At 32.0% G+C, this 13,877-nt stretch overlaps 1 protein-coding gene across 1 annotated transcript in view; it reads right to left on the bottom strand.

Moving 5' to 3' along the window:
* Positions 1-13,877, bottom strand: part of LOC117175513 — a 265,411-nt gene that overhangs the window by 230,856 nt on the left and 20,678 nt on the right. The gene's annotated exons all lie outside the window — the stretch shown is intronic.

The following is a 13,877-nucleotide window of genomic DNA, read 5'->3' as shown; positions in this document are numbered from 1 at the left end:
CTAGTCGGGAGTGGTGCTGACTGAAAACAGATGATTTGGAGCGATTCGCGCGCCATATGTTGGTCATTCTAAGGACTTATTGAACTACCCTCGTAGTAAAACTATCTCACATTTTCAGACCTCTTCTGTATTTTACAAAATTGCAAGTATTTTGGGTGTAGATTACTAATTCGTTGTTGAAGACGCTCTAGCGTACATCTCGTTTTGAAATAAATAAATTGTTCGTATTTTGATCTGCTACGAATAGATGTCGAAACATATTTCAAATATTAAAACAAAGTTGTCAGAAAAATTTTCAAAATGCTCTAACTTTTCAAACTTTCTTTTAAAAAAGTTGTCTACCGAATTCATCCTTTCTTTGCATATCCTAAAAAAGTGTTCCAAAGAGGAATCCAGTCGAATAATTCCTTCAAATTGTACCATGTTTACAGACTATAACGACAACGACAAAGACGACAACCACAACAACAACAACAGACTCCGACGTAAAAACCATTTTTTTCTGACCCAGTGGGTCTCAAAACGTCGACATTCGATGGAATCCGCGAAAGAAATTTTTCACATAAAACCAATACCTTCTTATTAGAATGAGAATGCAATAATTGATTATTTTTGGTGCGATCAAAATTTGAACTTTCGACTTTTTTAACAATTCAAAAAATTGTTTGGATTATCTGCCAGGGTCTTAAAAGAGTAACGTGTTTCTTCTCCTGACGTTTTTCCATATCACGCTTTCTCAGGCTGCAAATGTTCCTTTTCGTTTGATGTTTGGGACTTTTAAAATGCTATAACTTTTGTAATTTTAATTTTATCAAAAAAAGTAATGAAGATAAATTATTTCGTATTTTGATCTACTATGAACAGCTGTCGAAGCAATTTTCAAATATTAAAAAGAAGTTTCTTTGCATATCCTTATGAAGTGTGCCAAAGAGGAATCCAATCGAATAATACCTTCAAATGTTATATTGTTTACAGACTATGACATCATTTTTCACATAAAACCAATACCTCCTCATTAGGATGAGAATGTAAAAACATTACTTTTTTGGACAAATGACACAAGCAAAGAAAAAAAATAAAACAAACGATTTTTACAAAAACAAGAACTACAAAATTTTTATTGTTAATTTTTTGACAGGGTGCGTAGTTTATTTTAATCGCGGAAAATAACATTAAAAAGTAAAGTAAAGTATGTTCAAATTTGTTATAAACTCTTTTTATAAAAATGTAATAAAAATAAAAAAATTATGATTTTTGCAAATAGTACACAAGTTACAATAACATTTTATTTAACAGAATTCTTCGCCTAACTTAAATGTACAATTTTGCTTAGAATCACTGTACGCTACCTTGTGCATTTTTAGTTTAAATCCTAACAAATAAAATTGAAAATAAACAAATTAAATATATGAAAAAACGACACAAGTTGCAATAAAATGTCTAATAACAATTTTTTTATAAAATGCGCACTTTCTTTTAATTATAAAAACAAGACAATAAAATACATTTGTTTTGATACCAAAGCATATCACGAATTGTACTAATATACATTTATTGAAATGATATAATTTTCAGGGTAGCTGAGAATAAATAAGCAATCACAGGCCGAGATACATAAATAAATATAATAAACATTTTATATAATACTGTGGAACATAATATAGAAACGTTCGCATTTTCGACAAAACCGAGTGTGAAGCACGAGATACGTGGTGAGAATGTGGTCGCTAAAGCAGAAGAGGCTTCAGCAAAAGAGCAATCACAATCACCAAATTTTAGGTGTTGATGCTTTAGAATTTAGTTTTAAAAGGTCTGTGCACAAATTTAGGGGTAATACAAAGCCGCGCGCAATGAGAATGTGCCCGCGCAGTGAGAAGATTTTTTTTCTTTATATTTATATAAATTTTTCTATCAATCGAATGGAGTTGCAGCACTTTCGATGTCTCAGCATTTACTGTGTGTAAAAACGTTTATACCAATTATGAAAAAATACGTAAATAAAAATAATTTTGTGGGGGCAGGATATCAATAACAAGGTGCAAAAAGACCGTGAGAACTCCCTTGTCCAGGGAGTTAAGCTCCATCGATTTCGGATGTGAAGCAACAGACTCGGCTGGCAATATTAGCCGCAAATTCTCCGCTCAGTTCCCTTCTCTCTAAACTCCTCTGTCATCAGTTAAAGGTTCTCGCTAGATTTTAGGCCCCTCTTTTATCTACTCTTTAGGCATTAGGGAAAAAGAGAAGACATTTTACAAGGAGCAACGCAGTAACTCCCGAAAACACAAGGCGAGCGTGAAACAGAAAAGGCGAGCAAAATGTTAAGATTGCGTGAAATACGTCGAGCGTGCCTAATGTCCTGAGCGTTCCCCAACACCAGTTACTATCTCACAAAACATATTTGATCTCTTCCGTATCTCCCCTTGAAGCCTAAGAAAACAGTAGCAGATACAAGTTTTTATCTGTGTTTAATTCATAGGAATAAAAAAGAATAAGTACTGGGAAATTTCCTTGGATAAGGCATTTTCTTGATCTTAGAAATTAGGGTGGTCGAAAACAACGGCCTCATTTGTTCGTTTAAGAGGATTTTCCACTCTGAGAAACGACTTTTTATTTATTTGACTTGAAATTCGACATCTTTTTCTTAAAAATGAATGAAGTGAAAAATGTTCTGCTTGAAAAATTTAACTTTTCGTAAACCTAACAATAATCCGTGATGATACGACTTATATTTTGAGGCTTTAAATTTTTTATTACTTATGCTTTTTATTGCATACGTTCTCTTTTTTTAATATGTAATATATATCTCTTCTACTTATTATGAATACAATATCTATACCAAAAATTGGGTACCTAACTACATTAAATATTTGAAATATTAAAAGTTAAAAGTGCCACAGAAAATTTTGTATTTGTAAATTTGTATTTGTAAATTCTTTCTGCGTGCAACACTTTAGTGCAAATGTTTACCTTTTGACTATTTCCGATAAAAGAAGTTGAAATAGAATTAAATATCTTTGAAATCTGAAATGTAATATCAAGCATATATGATTAAAAACAATTTTTTCTAGGTTCTTTTTTAATAAGTTAGAATTTTTCTAACTCCACATATGATTTCTTGAATATCCTAAGCACGATAAAAATGTGGTAACAGCTGTATCAATTCTATGCACTGGAAAACAAATTTTGAATGAAATAAAATAGTCTTTATTCATGTAAATAATAGTACTGAATACATTATATACAAAAATTTTCCAATACAAAGAAATAGTTTTATTCAGGCTGAAAGTATGAAATTATTGAGGAAAATTAATCATTCTTTCAATCAGCGAAATAATTAACTAGGTGAATGAACTTTCTGATTGGCTTAAAGGAACAAGAGATTTGTGTTTAAACATTATGTAGTTAATATGGCAAAATGTGATATTAAATCAAGAAAATATTTCCTTTATAGGAATTAATGTTCGTCGGCTGGTGTAAGAATTTTTTCGATCGAAAACTGTGCTTCCTTGGTTTAAAGAAAGCTACCCTGAAGACTAAATAATTCTTGGAAACAAACAAATGGGTGTCTTATTAGGAGTAAATATTTTTGCGATCCTGCGATGTGATATATTATTCAGAATAAGGATGTTACAAAGTTGACTAAATATTAATTGAGTGAAAGAATAAAGTTCTTGGCCTGGAGAAAAAATGCATTTTTTTGTGAGGCAAAGTAATTTATAAAAACGAGCGAAGTTTGAAATTAAATAAATAATCCATTAACCCGCAAAAATTCGACCATCGTCGACAGAATAGTTGAAAACAAAAATTTTAATGAGCCATTTGTGCAGAAGTTTATTAAATTCCAACATGAAACAAACTCATAATTTTGTACCCACAAGATCATCGCAAAGATTTCAAATCCCGTAATAAATTAACTTTGAACGTCCTCATCTCATCAGTACCTTGAGTTAGTCTGCGGCTATGATGAAAAGCCGGGTCCATCCGAGAACGAGTTAAGAAAAAAATAATTTGCCTGATAATTTTACCTGGTTCAATAATTTACATTTATTTATAATTAATTTATAATAATTTAAGATCCTCGGTGGCCAAATGGCTCAGGTGCTTGAACTTCACGTTAGAGGTCCCGGTTTCTAGATCCCTAAGCCCGTCTGAACATTTTTCTTTGTACTTTTACCGAGGCTCTGGTGGATTTGATGCTACCATAAGCTATAAGTCCCCGTATTGTGCACTTGGCTGCAACCCAGTTCATGAATATGAAGGTAAAAACTAAGCTTTGCTCAATATATTAAATTAGGCACACTTCTCTTATCAGATCACTTCATTGCATCAAGAAAATTTGTCCGTGATTGATAATATATACCGAGACAGGATCGTGCACAATATTTACCACCATATCTTTGCCCAATATGTCAAATGAGGCACACTGCTCTCATCAGATTACTTGGTTGCATTACGAAAATGCGTCCGTGACTGATGATATATACCATAATAGTCCCGTGCAGACTATTAAAAAGAAAATCCAACTTTGACAAAAAATATTTTATAAATATTTAACAGTAACCATCTTAAGCCCAAGACATATGTCTTAGGCTTAGGATGGTGAAATGTGTTGAAATGTTCTGAAAATTTCTGTTAAGCCACTGAAAATAAAAAAATAAAGCTATTGTCTCAAGATTAAGCCCAATATTTTGAAGACATTTTACTATTAAAATACTATTGCGGTAAATATTATTATATATCAATTTAATATTAAATTAATATACAATCATATTTACCACAATAGTATTTTTATAGTAAAATGCCTTCGAAATATTGGGCTTAATATTGAGACAATAGCTTTATTTTTTTAATTTCACTCGCTTAACAGAAATTTCCAACACAGTTCAAAAACAGTATGTGCTGATGCTAAGAACACAGAAAGCATAGCAGTATCATATGACAGTAATATACACACATCATTAAATCTTTTCATCATAACTATGGTGATAATTTGTGGTTATCTTATAAACTTGGGAACTAATTTCTGTTGTAAGATAATACTTTCTGCGCATATAGCGGCATTTTTCCTGAACTACTGATTGCTGTTCATAAGAAATCTATTTATATTTCCTGAACTAAATAAACGTCTCTCATAACCGATTTCATGAACATTTGCTTCGAAAAAATGTTGTTCGCACTCAAATAAACGTATAATTTAAAGAAATATACCAAAATTTTAAAATAAAAAATACGTATTTCGGTGAAATGCAGATGGATGAATTATTTGATTATAATTGTGTATTCGGAAATTTAAGGAATCGATTTTATTGAATTAAGAAAATATTTCTCAGGATGTGAAAGACAGATTCAAAGAAACAATGTTCTTAGATTCCAAACAATAGTTTTTTTAATTAATCGTTTTCGCATGGGTTTTTTGCCTCTAAACAATATTCACTTAACAAAAGTTATCAAATTCTTGGACGGAAATAAACAAACCAGAGAAAAGCATTTCCTCACTTAGTAATTTTTTTCTGTGAACAAATTATAACTCTTTGTTTTGTTCACAGTGTATTTGTTCTATGAGATGAAGAATATCTATACCATGGCTAATTTTTTTTAAAGTAAGGTGAAAATTGATATAGATTTATATGATTTTCTAAAAAGCAATTTGAATTTAAAAATATGAATAATTCGACATTCTATTTTGTTTAGAATAGTTTAGAAATTAGATTAAAATTTAGTGCTCTATGCTATAATATTTTAACGGAGATAACCGATATCTAATTTAAGAAAAATTTCTTTTAAATCTAAAGAACAAACGAAAGTTATAATTATGATTTAACGTCAAAAAAAAGTTTGGCATAGAAAGGAGGAAAAAATGAAAGCCTCGTTGAAAGAAAGGAACTTAATATCATTAATATTTTAAACATCTTTTCAAGTGCTTCACTTCTGACGGCTAGGATCAAGAAAGCACAAGAGAAAAACGTCCGCAAAAAGCTCCTCGACAATAGGATTCACGGCATTTTTCACAGAAATGTGAAGGATCAATTGATGTCGAATGAGCCAACTTCTGCTTTCCACAAATCACCTGAATTGAAATTAAGCACAGAGAGTTCCAGTTTGGCATGTCAAGACGACGTCATTTCCGCTTTAGCATACCGCCACCATATTTTAAGCCAAAACATTTCCGATGATAGCTGCAGAGCGCGTCACGCACACCCCGAACACCTATGATGCATACTATCTAGTTCCTTAGCACTAAAAAAAAGAGTGCTTTATTACCACTTCTGTCACTCTTACGGCATTAGCCCTGATATCTCTTCGCCAAACACTCCTAAGGAAGTAGAGGCAATTGTCCAATATGTAGAAGAGCGTCATACACTGAAAGTATATATAATCGACAATTGCTTCTGCCGCGCACTCGAGCCCTCACATACTTCTACTTGACTTGGAGAAGCGAATTATGTTCGCAATCGAATTTTTGGCACCAGACAACAATAAAATTACAGCCAAGTACATTGAAAAGAATGAGAGATATAAAGACCTTATAAAGAAATCGCGAGGGGTATACCCGGAATATCTTTTTAAGCAAGCTATCTTGATTATCAGTGTTATTGAAGATTCCAAGCTTTTACTGATTAATAGCCTGAAAAGCATTCCTGCATGTTATCGAAATACTCAGACACTTGCGGGAGAAATGTAGAAAGCGGCCGTCCTTAGATCGTTCCATGTCCTCAGGGTGCACGAGACTTTTGCAGAATTGTTGTATCGAATCTATCGAAGGTTATAATCACCTATCTCAGGGTCTTTCGACATTGTTATAGCAGTAACGTTTCCGTGATTTCGCCGGAAGCAGGGGCAATTTTGAAGAATAAGAACCACTCTCGGAAAAAATACAGGTGAGTCAGGCATAATCAAAATTTTTCGCTATCCCATCGCGCGTATTCAGCGATCTTCCTTTATCTGCAAAAATTTATCCAGGTCGGACGTGGTAGAGACTTTTTAAAGAGAGGCTTACAAGATCCCAACACAGGAATTGAAGGAAAAACATAAGAACGTCATTCGGTTCAAGGAGCTTTGCGACAAACACATAAGATCTGAGAAGGAATGTTCATCAATTATTGTCAAAGAAATGAAAAAATAACTTCAAAAAGGAAGAATTTTTCCACTGCAGAATCAGATGGTATTCCTTCTACAGACATTTATCGTTTGCGCCGATAAAACGTTTGAAGCTGCTCTGCTATTTTGACTAGTTTAACCTTCTCAAATGAGTCATCTGGGTCGAACACCTGCTAATTTTTTTATTACATCTTTATTACATTTTCAGCACATACGGTTTTCTCATTGAATACACAAAATATAATTGCAAATTCAAACGAAGCAATATTAACACGAATATTGTGCAATAGTATAACAAAAATGTTGAAAAATCATCTGCAGAATATCAATTTTGCGTTTTAAAAAGAACAGAGAAACAATAAAATAAATTCTAGCTCTCATATTAATCCCTCTACTTATTGTACGATGTTTCTGAATAAAGCAATCAACCCCTACTAGATTTTTTTTAGGTTGGATGAAAAACAGCATGCTACTCAATACAAACTTCATGAAAGAATTACTATACGCAAAGTGCCAATCCATGGAATCAATTGAATGCTTTCAAAACCCTAATAAGAATTCAATTTTTTAAGCGCGAAAAAATATATGTTTAAAACCATAGAATTTTTAACGATACTGAACATACCATTCTTTGATTTTATGCTGTCATTCCGAGGACTGATGCCCCGACGATTTCGTGCCACGGGACTGAGAGAAGATGTGTTTAATCAAGCATGACAAACAGCTGGAGGGACCTTACTCTCACAGATTAGTTGCATCTGGTTTCGCCATGCCTTTACAACCAACGTAAAGGATTCACCCGACCCTGGCTGTTTTTTTTTTTAAACGAATGAATGTTGTATTCGCTTTAAGTTGAGGCCAATAAGGATCATTCCTCAAACTGCACTTAAATGGAATTACCAGTGTAAATGCTTTTTATAATAAATACCTATATATGTGTAATTGTTCTAAATTTTTTAACGCTATTATCTGAAAGTGATAGAATTTCTTACTAATTAAACTTTCAAAAGTGTTCGCATCGATAACAGGGCAATTATAATGGTACAGATAACTCTGATGTAATTCGATTGGAGTGCAATATTGGAATCATAGAATTGAACTTTACTCAGCAACTTTGCCGAAATCACTCAAAGGCAATAAGTATACAACGTGGGAACATAACTTTTGGTAGTGGTAGCGGCAGTCGTCGTCCGGGTGAGAATCAACAGTTTGCTCTATCGATTGGCCGTGGTCCATATGCCATCGTATATGGTTGACCGCGTTTCACTCCCCTTATCTTCCTTCAATAGCCAAAAAACGAAACTGCTTCGACTTCTCAGCTCCTTATGCAATCTAGGCTATTTGAATTGCACTCCACATTTTTGCAATTCTCTTTTTCATTTCAACTTTAAGTTCAATTAAAGCCTCCTTTAGTCTGTATTGCTAAAAAAACTATTTATGTGCTTGGAATTTTTCTTCTGATGAAACTAATTGAGGCATCTGTTTAAAGCAAGGGAAGGGATTACGTACAATTTTATCCCGAATACATTTCATGAAAATAAAATATAAAAGCAAACTTTTATATATATCATTCGCCAAATGAATGAGATGGCCTTCAAAAACAACGTTACACAGCCAGAAGATTGGAAAATATAAATGTAAAGAACAATTTTTTGAAACATTAAAAAAATGGAAACTTGTAATTTTATGTAACAAGGAAAACATCTCAATACAGACTTCATACTCTTTTCCTTGTCAATCTCTTCCCCCTTTTTTAAACAATTCCTATTTTTTCCGTTTTCAAAAAACTTTCCCTTTTCCTCGTTTTTTTGTTGCTGGAATGTGAACTCAATTAATAAATACTCAATAAGGAAATCCCACTTTTTTATTGGAAGTTATTTATTTGTATTAATTTGTAATGCCTCTATTTTAATGTATATTTTTGTTAATAATTAAAATTAAAAATAGGCAGTCTTACATAAATTTCTGTAAATCTATTTACAGTCGATGCTATTTACCTTGCCGTAGATGGGACCGTAGGGGAGTAATTTTCATGGAAACGATGTTCCTACAATTTCGAGTCTAATCTCGATGCATGGTGCTTGATGCGATTTGTTTCGCTCGCTACGTACGTTGATGCGCGCAGATCAGTGTTAACAAACAGTGAAAGTTCGATTTTCAGAATACATATTTTGGAAGTAATTATCTCACATTTGGTTCCGAAAAATTGTGAGCACATCGTTCTCTCGAGGAATAAACTGAAAAATAGGTTAGCATTTACGAATTATTGATATACCTTTGATTAAATTTGCCATACGTAAGGTTATCTCATGTGACAAGGAAATTATCAGAAGACATAAATATTATGATTTCGAAATTCTTTTATAAGCCTCATTAACAAAGCATATAATGACTTTTTGCGCTTTAAAATTGCCTTAAAAGACATAAAACATTGACGGAAACGTAAATAGCGAGCGGAACAATTCTCGGATGTCGAACCGTCGCGGTCGTGATGGGGGAAGAGCTCGACCGAGAGTCAGGGGAAGCGGCAAGGTAAATAGCGGCAAGGTAAGTACAGTGACTGTATTTTTTTAAAGTTACAGTTCACTGCGTTTGTTCCTGTCATATAAGATTTTCGAAATTCGCTTTACATGAATAGATATTTTTACTTTTTAATAATATTGATGTTTTAGTTCATTCAAACTGTTATACATATGTTACGTTTATGATTGAAGTGTAGTTGAATTTTATATGTATACATCGCAATTTTTTTACGCATACGAACAGAACAAAAAATCCATTCTTAAAGAGGTAATAAGATATGGGATATCTACATGATTGAAAATACAATGTGAAATATGATTATAATTTTGAAAAGCGAATAAAACAATCTAATGGCTAAATATTATTTTTATTTATTTGTAAGGAAGAACGGAATTTAGTGGATAAAAGCAGAGCATATCTGCTTGAGAAATTTTAATTCGAACTTGATTGTTAAAGTCGCAGGTGAAATAAAACAGTCTTTGAAAAGTCGAGTGCTTGTTTAAACTATCAGTTCAAAGCATGCAGGCTTACGCAAACATCAAAGCTGAAAAAGGACCTGCTGAGCGAAAATCGAAACTCACATTCAGCATGAAGCTTTATTGAATGCGACTGGCGATCCCTCGTGAGAGAGCTCCATTATTATATCGGAAAAAGGGCGAGTTCCTCTTCGTCATCCAAAATACTGGGTGATATCCAGTAATCGAACAGTTATTCAGGTCGAATTGGCAGACTTAGTGGTAAAATCAATGTGCTTTCAGGAATCGATTATCTGCTTAATAATACCCTGGTATCTGCCTGGGGTGAAATATTGTTACTTATCTTCTGCATGTCTACATCAAAGAATACATATGATCGTTAACTATCCAAAATGGTGGCATTCATTGCTTATTTAATCCTTATCAACTTCATCTCATTTTAATAAATTACTAAACTATTTCAAACTATGCCAATTCTAGTACAGACTAAACATTGTCTGAAAATAGTGAAAATTGTAACATTACTGCTGATGCACATACCAACATTGATAACAGTTTTATTTAATAAGTTAAAACATTCGGGTATTTTTTTAAAAGAATTTAAAACAGCTTATTTCTGTTTCACTGCTCTAATAAATCTTTAAATTACACTTTTTAAATGATAATTCAGCTATCATCCATAATTACGTCTTTGAGAACATCACAGCTCTTAAAAAATGTGTAATTTTGACAAAAAAATTATCCTGGCCAGTACGCGATCGGCTCCCGACCATGAGATATAACCAGGGTTGGCTCGGCCAGTACCTGGTCGGCTCCCGGTTTGGTGATTCGAGAAAATTGTACCCCGACCGGTTCCTGTCCATGAAACCCAGCCAGGGGTAGCCCGGCCGGGGTCCGGCCAGAAGCCTTGTTATAATGGGGCCAACCGGAGAAATTTCTACACGGGCCAATAGATTGAAAAAGACATTTTTCACAATATGTGACAAAAAAATATACACGGAGTCTAATTGAGATACTTATGTACGTTTTCTCTTTTATTTTTATAGGACCAAGATTAGGAAAAGATCAAACAAATTTTTGCTCTATTTATATTTTACAAAATTATTTATTTAATCTTAATGCAAAGTTTCAAAAAATTTGTTTATCTACACGAAGATAAATTTTAAGAGATTAATTCACGAAATTGCTTCTTGATCTTATTATTGTTTTGGCGCAAGAACTAAGATCTCGGAAACCTTGGTTTTCATGCAACGGCTGTTGCTCTTAAAGCAAGGATTTCACGATCTTACTTTTTGCGCCAAAGCTAAAATAAGATCAAGGAGCAATTCCGTGAATTGATCTCTTAAAATTTCTTTCCGTATACCTATTAAATTCTTTTGACTCTGTTTTTGAAAGCTCACTAGTTTTCACCTAAAAAACTACTACACTCGTAGAAATTTAGTTACATAATACGTTACAACCGATCTTACATTATAATCTTTCACGATTTAGGGAAATCGGGGATATATATCGAAAAGTAATATAGTATTTAATAATGATATATGCAAAATTTACTTTAAAAAATTAATATAAGTTCTACAAAACCTGTAAACAAAACTGCGATATTTAAAATTCACTATATTAAATTCAAGCAGGACAATGTCAAATATTGTACGAACACACATTCGCTGAGGTAACTAATTTAACCTTTAATTATATACATAGAACGCATACTTATACATTTAACAAACACATCGCACGCAAATCTCGTTGAGAAAAGAGGTTTGAAGATTCCTTATATACTAACTAGTGAAAGTTTTTGGAATTGTGACAAACGGCATGGTGTTTAATAACTCGACTTAGAAACATTTAAAATTTCTGTTAGTCTCTATCACCGAAAATAAAAATATATCTTATTTCTTTTCAATTTTTCATTGACTATCTTAATTTGTAGAATATTTTTATTAAGTTATGTGCCTATAACTATTAATTTCTGTAATTTCTTTTATATGATTTGGTTATATCATTATCAACTTTTATTATTCTGCATTTTCATACATAAAATATGAATCTTTGCTACTGAATATACCAATTCTTGTTCTCAAGGCATTAAGTTTTCACATTCTAATTGTAAAATTTCGATATTATGCTAACAATAATTTGTATATTTACACGATTTACCCAAATCGTAATCGACTATATCAATTATTAATATTGAAATAGCGAGTATTATTATAAAATTTCTTTCAGTGTACAGAAGAAATAAATATTTGAATTCCAAGTTTTTGTTTTAGAATATTTAATCATAGATATAAGCAAAAAGAAAAATTTGAAGCAGGAATCATTTTCTTGATGTGCAAAGAGTCTAAGATAATAACATTACATCTCTGGTGAAAATTCGTAATATATATATGTATATATAAAATCATGTGTGTGTATGTAATGTTAAAATCATAGATTCTACAAACATGTGACTAGATGCTTTATCTGATATTCTAATCTGCATTACATTTTCTGAGCTTCAGAGATGTGGACTTGCTAATGGCGGATAGTTAAACATAAACATACACCTAACTTGACAGTAGTTTGAAAGTCTACTTTGAATTACTCTAACGCGATTAAGTGAGCTATTGAGGGGGTCAGCATACACTTTGAAATGTACTTCATTTTCTAAGTTTTCAAGTCTGAATAGCTAAATTTTCCATTTTGTTGTACGTCATTTAAACTTTGTACTATTTTTACTGGAATACAGTAAATATTACAACTTGAAAGACCCACGCTAATTATATTACTTACACATGTTGCAATGTAAAATAATAAAACATACTACATTCCCGGAGAAAGGCGTTCACAGCGTAAATGATAGACGATACAATGGACAATTTAGCCCTTTACATTGTTTCGTGTTCGCTTGAAGTCAAAAAGCCCCCAGTATTCCAGCTATGTTACGCGTGGGAATGTTTATCATCGAAGGGCAAAGTCGAATTTTTTAGCTTCCAAAAAAACATGACTCAATAGAGTTGATATAGTAACCACTTCCAATGTGGCCGGTAAAGATCACATTTTATTTTTATTTTGAACATTTTATTACTCAAAAAGTCTATATATTATAAATGACAATCATTTCAATGAATATCAATGCTGAAAAATTCAAGAAAATTATTACTGCAATAAAATAACTGAATACACTTCAAATCATGCAGGTAGGAACACTTGAAGTATAGAATCTCTTGGCGAAAAAAATGTGTTTTCTTTTGGAGGAAATTAGACAACACATATTTTTTCGATACAAAGAAGAATTTTTTCGGTGAAGATTTCAGTATTTTTCGAATCTATTGTTGTTTTTAAGAAAAATGCAAAAAATCAATTTGGCAAAAAATTCTTTTGACTAGAAAAATAGTTTGCCCTACATGGAACTTATAATATTTCTTCATAATTTGAGTAATAATGAAATAAATAATTTGACGAAAAAAGATACGGTTTTTTTTAAACTAATTTTAATATTTTTAGAAGAATTGCCGCCGTTTTGTTAATTTTTAATATTTTGTAAATCTTTTTCTACACTCTTTATAAATTTGTATATTTTTTGGAAAAAGAACCTTAAATTTTATATGCTCATAACTTTTCAAAAAAAGATTTTTTTCAAATGGTAAAATAAGTCTTATTTTCTTTGAAAAGAATTGTATTTAAGATTCAGTTGTTTCTGTCGCTTGAGTTTGCATGCCTGTCAGATTTGAAATGCATTCGTTTAGATATTATTTTAAAAATTTCAAAGAATTGTCGTATCAAATAATGATATTT

The sequence above is a fragment of the Belonocnema kinseyi genome, chromosome 6 (assembly GCF_010883055.1).
Source record: "Belonocnema kinseyi isolate 2016_QV_RU_SX_M_011 chromosome 6, B_treatae_v1, whole genome shotgun sequence".
NCBI lineage: Eukaryota > Metazoa > Arthropoda > Insecta > Hymenoptera > Cynipidae > Belonocnema > Belonocnema kinseyi.
The sequence above is the reverse complement of the archived record's forward strand: the minus strand, read 5'-3'. Positions and strand labels throughout refer to the sequence as shown.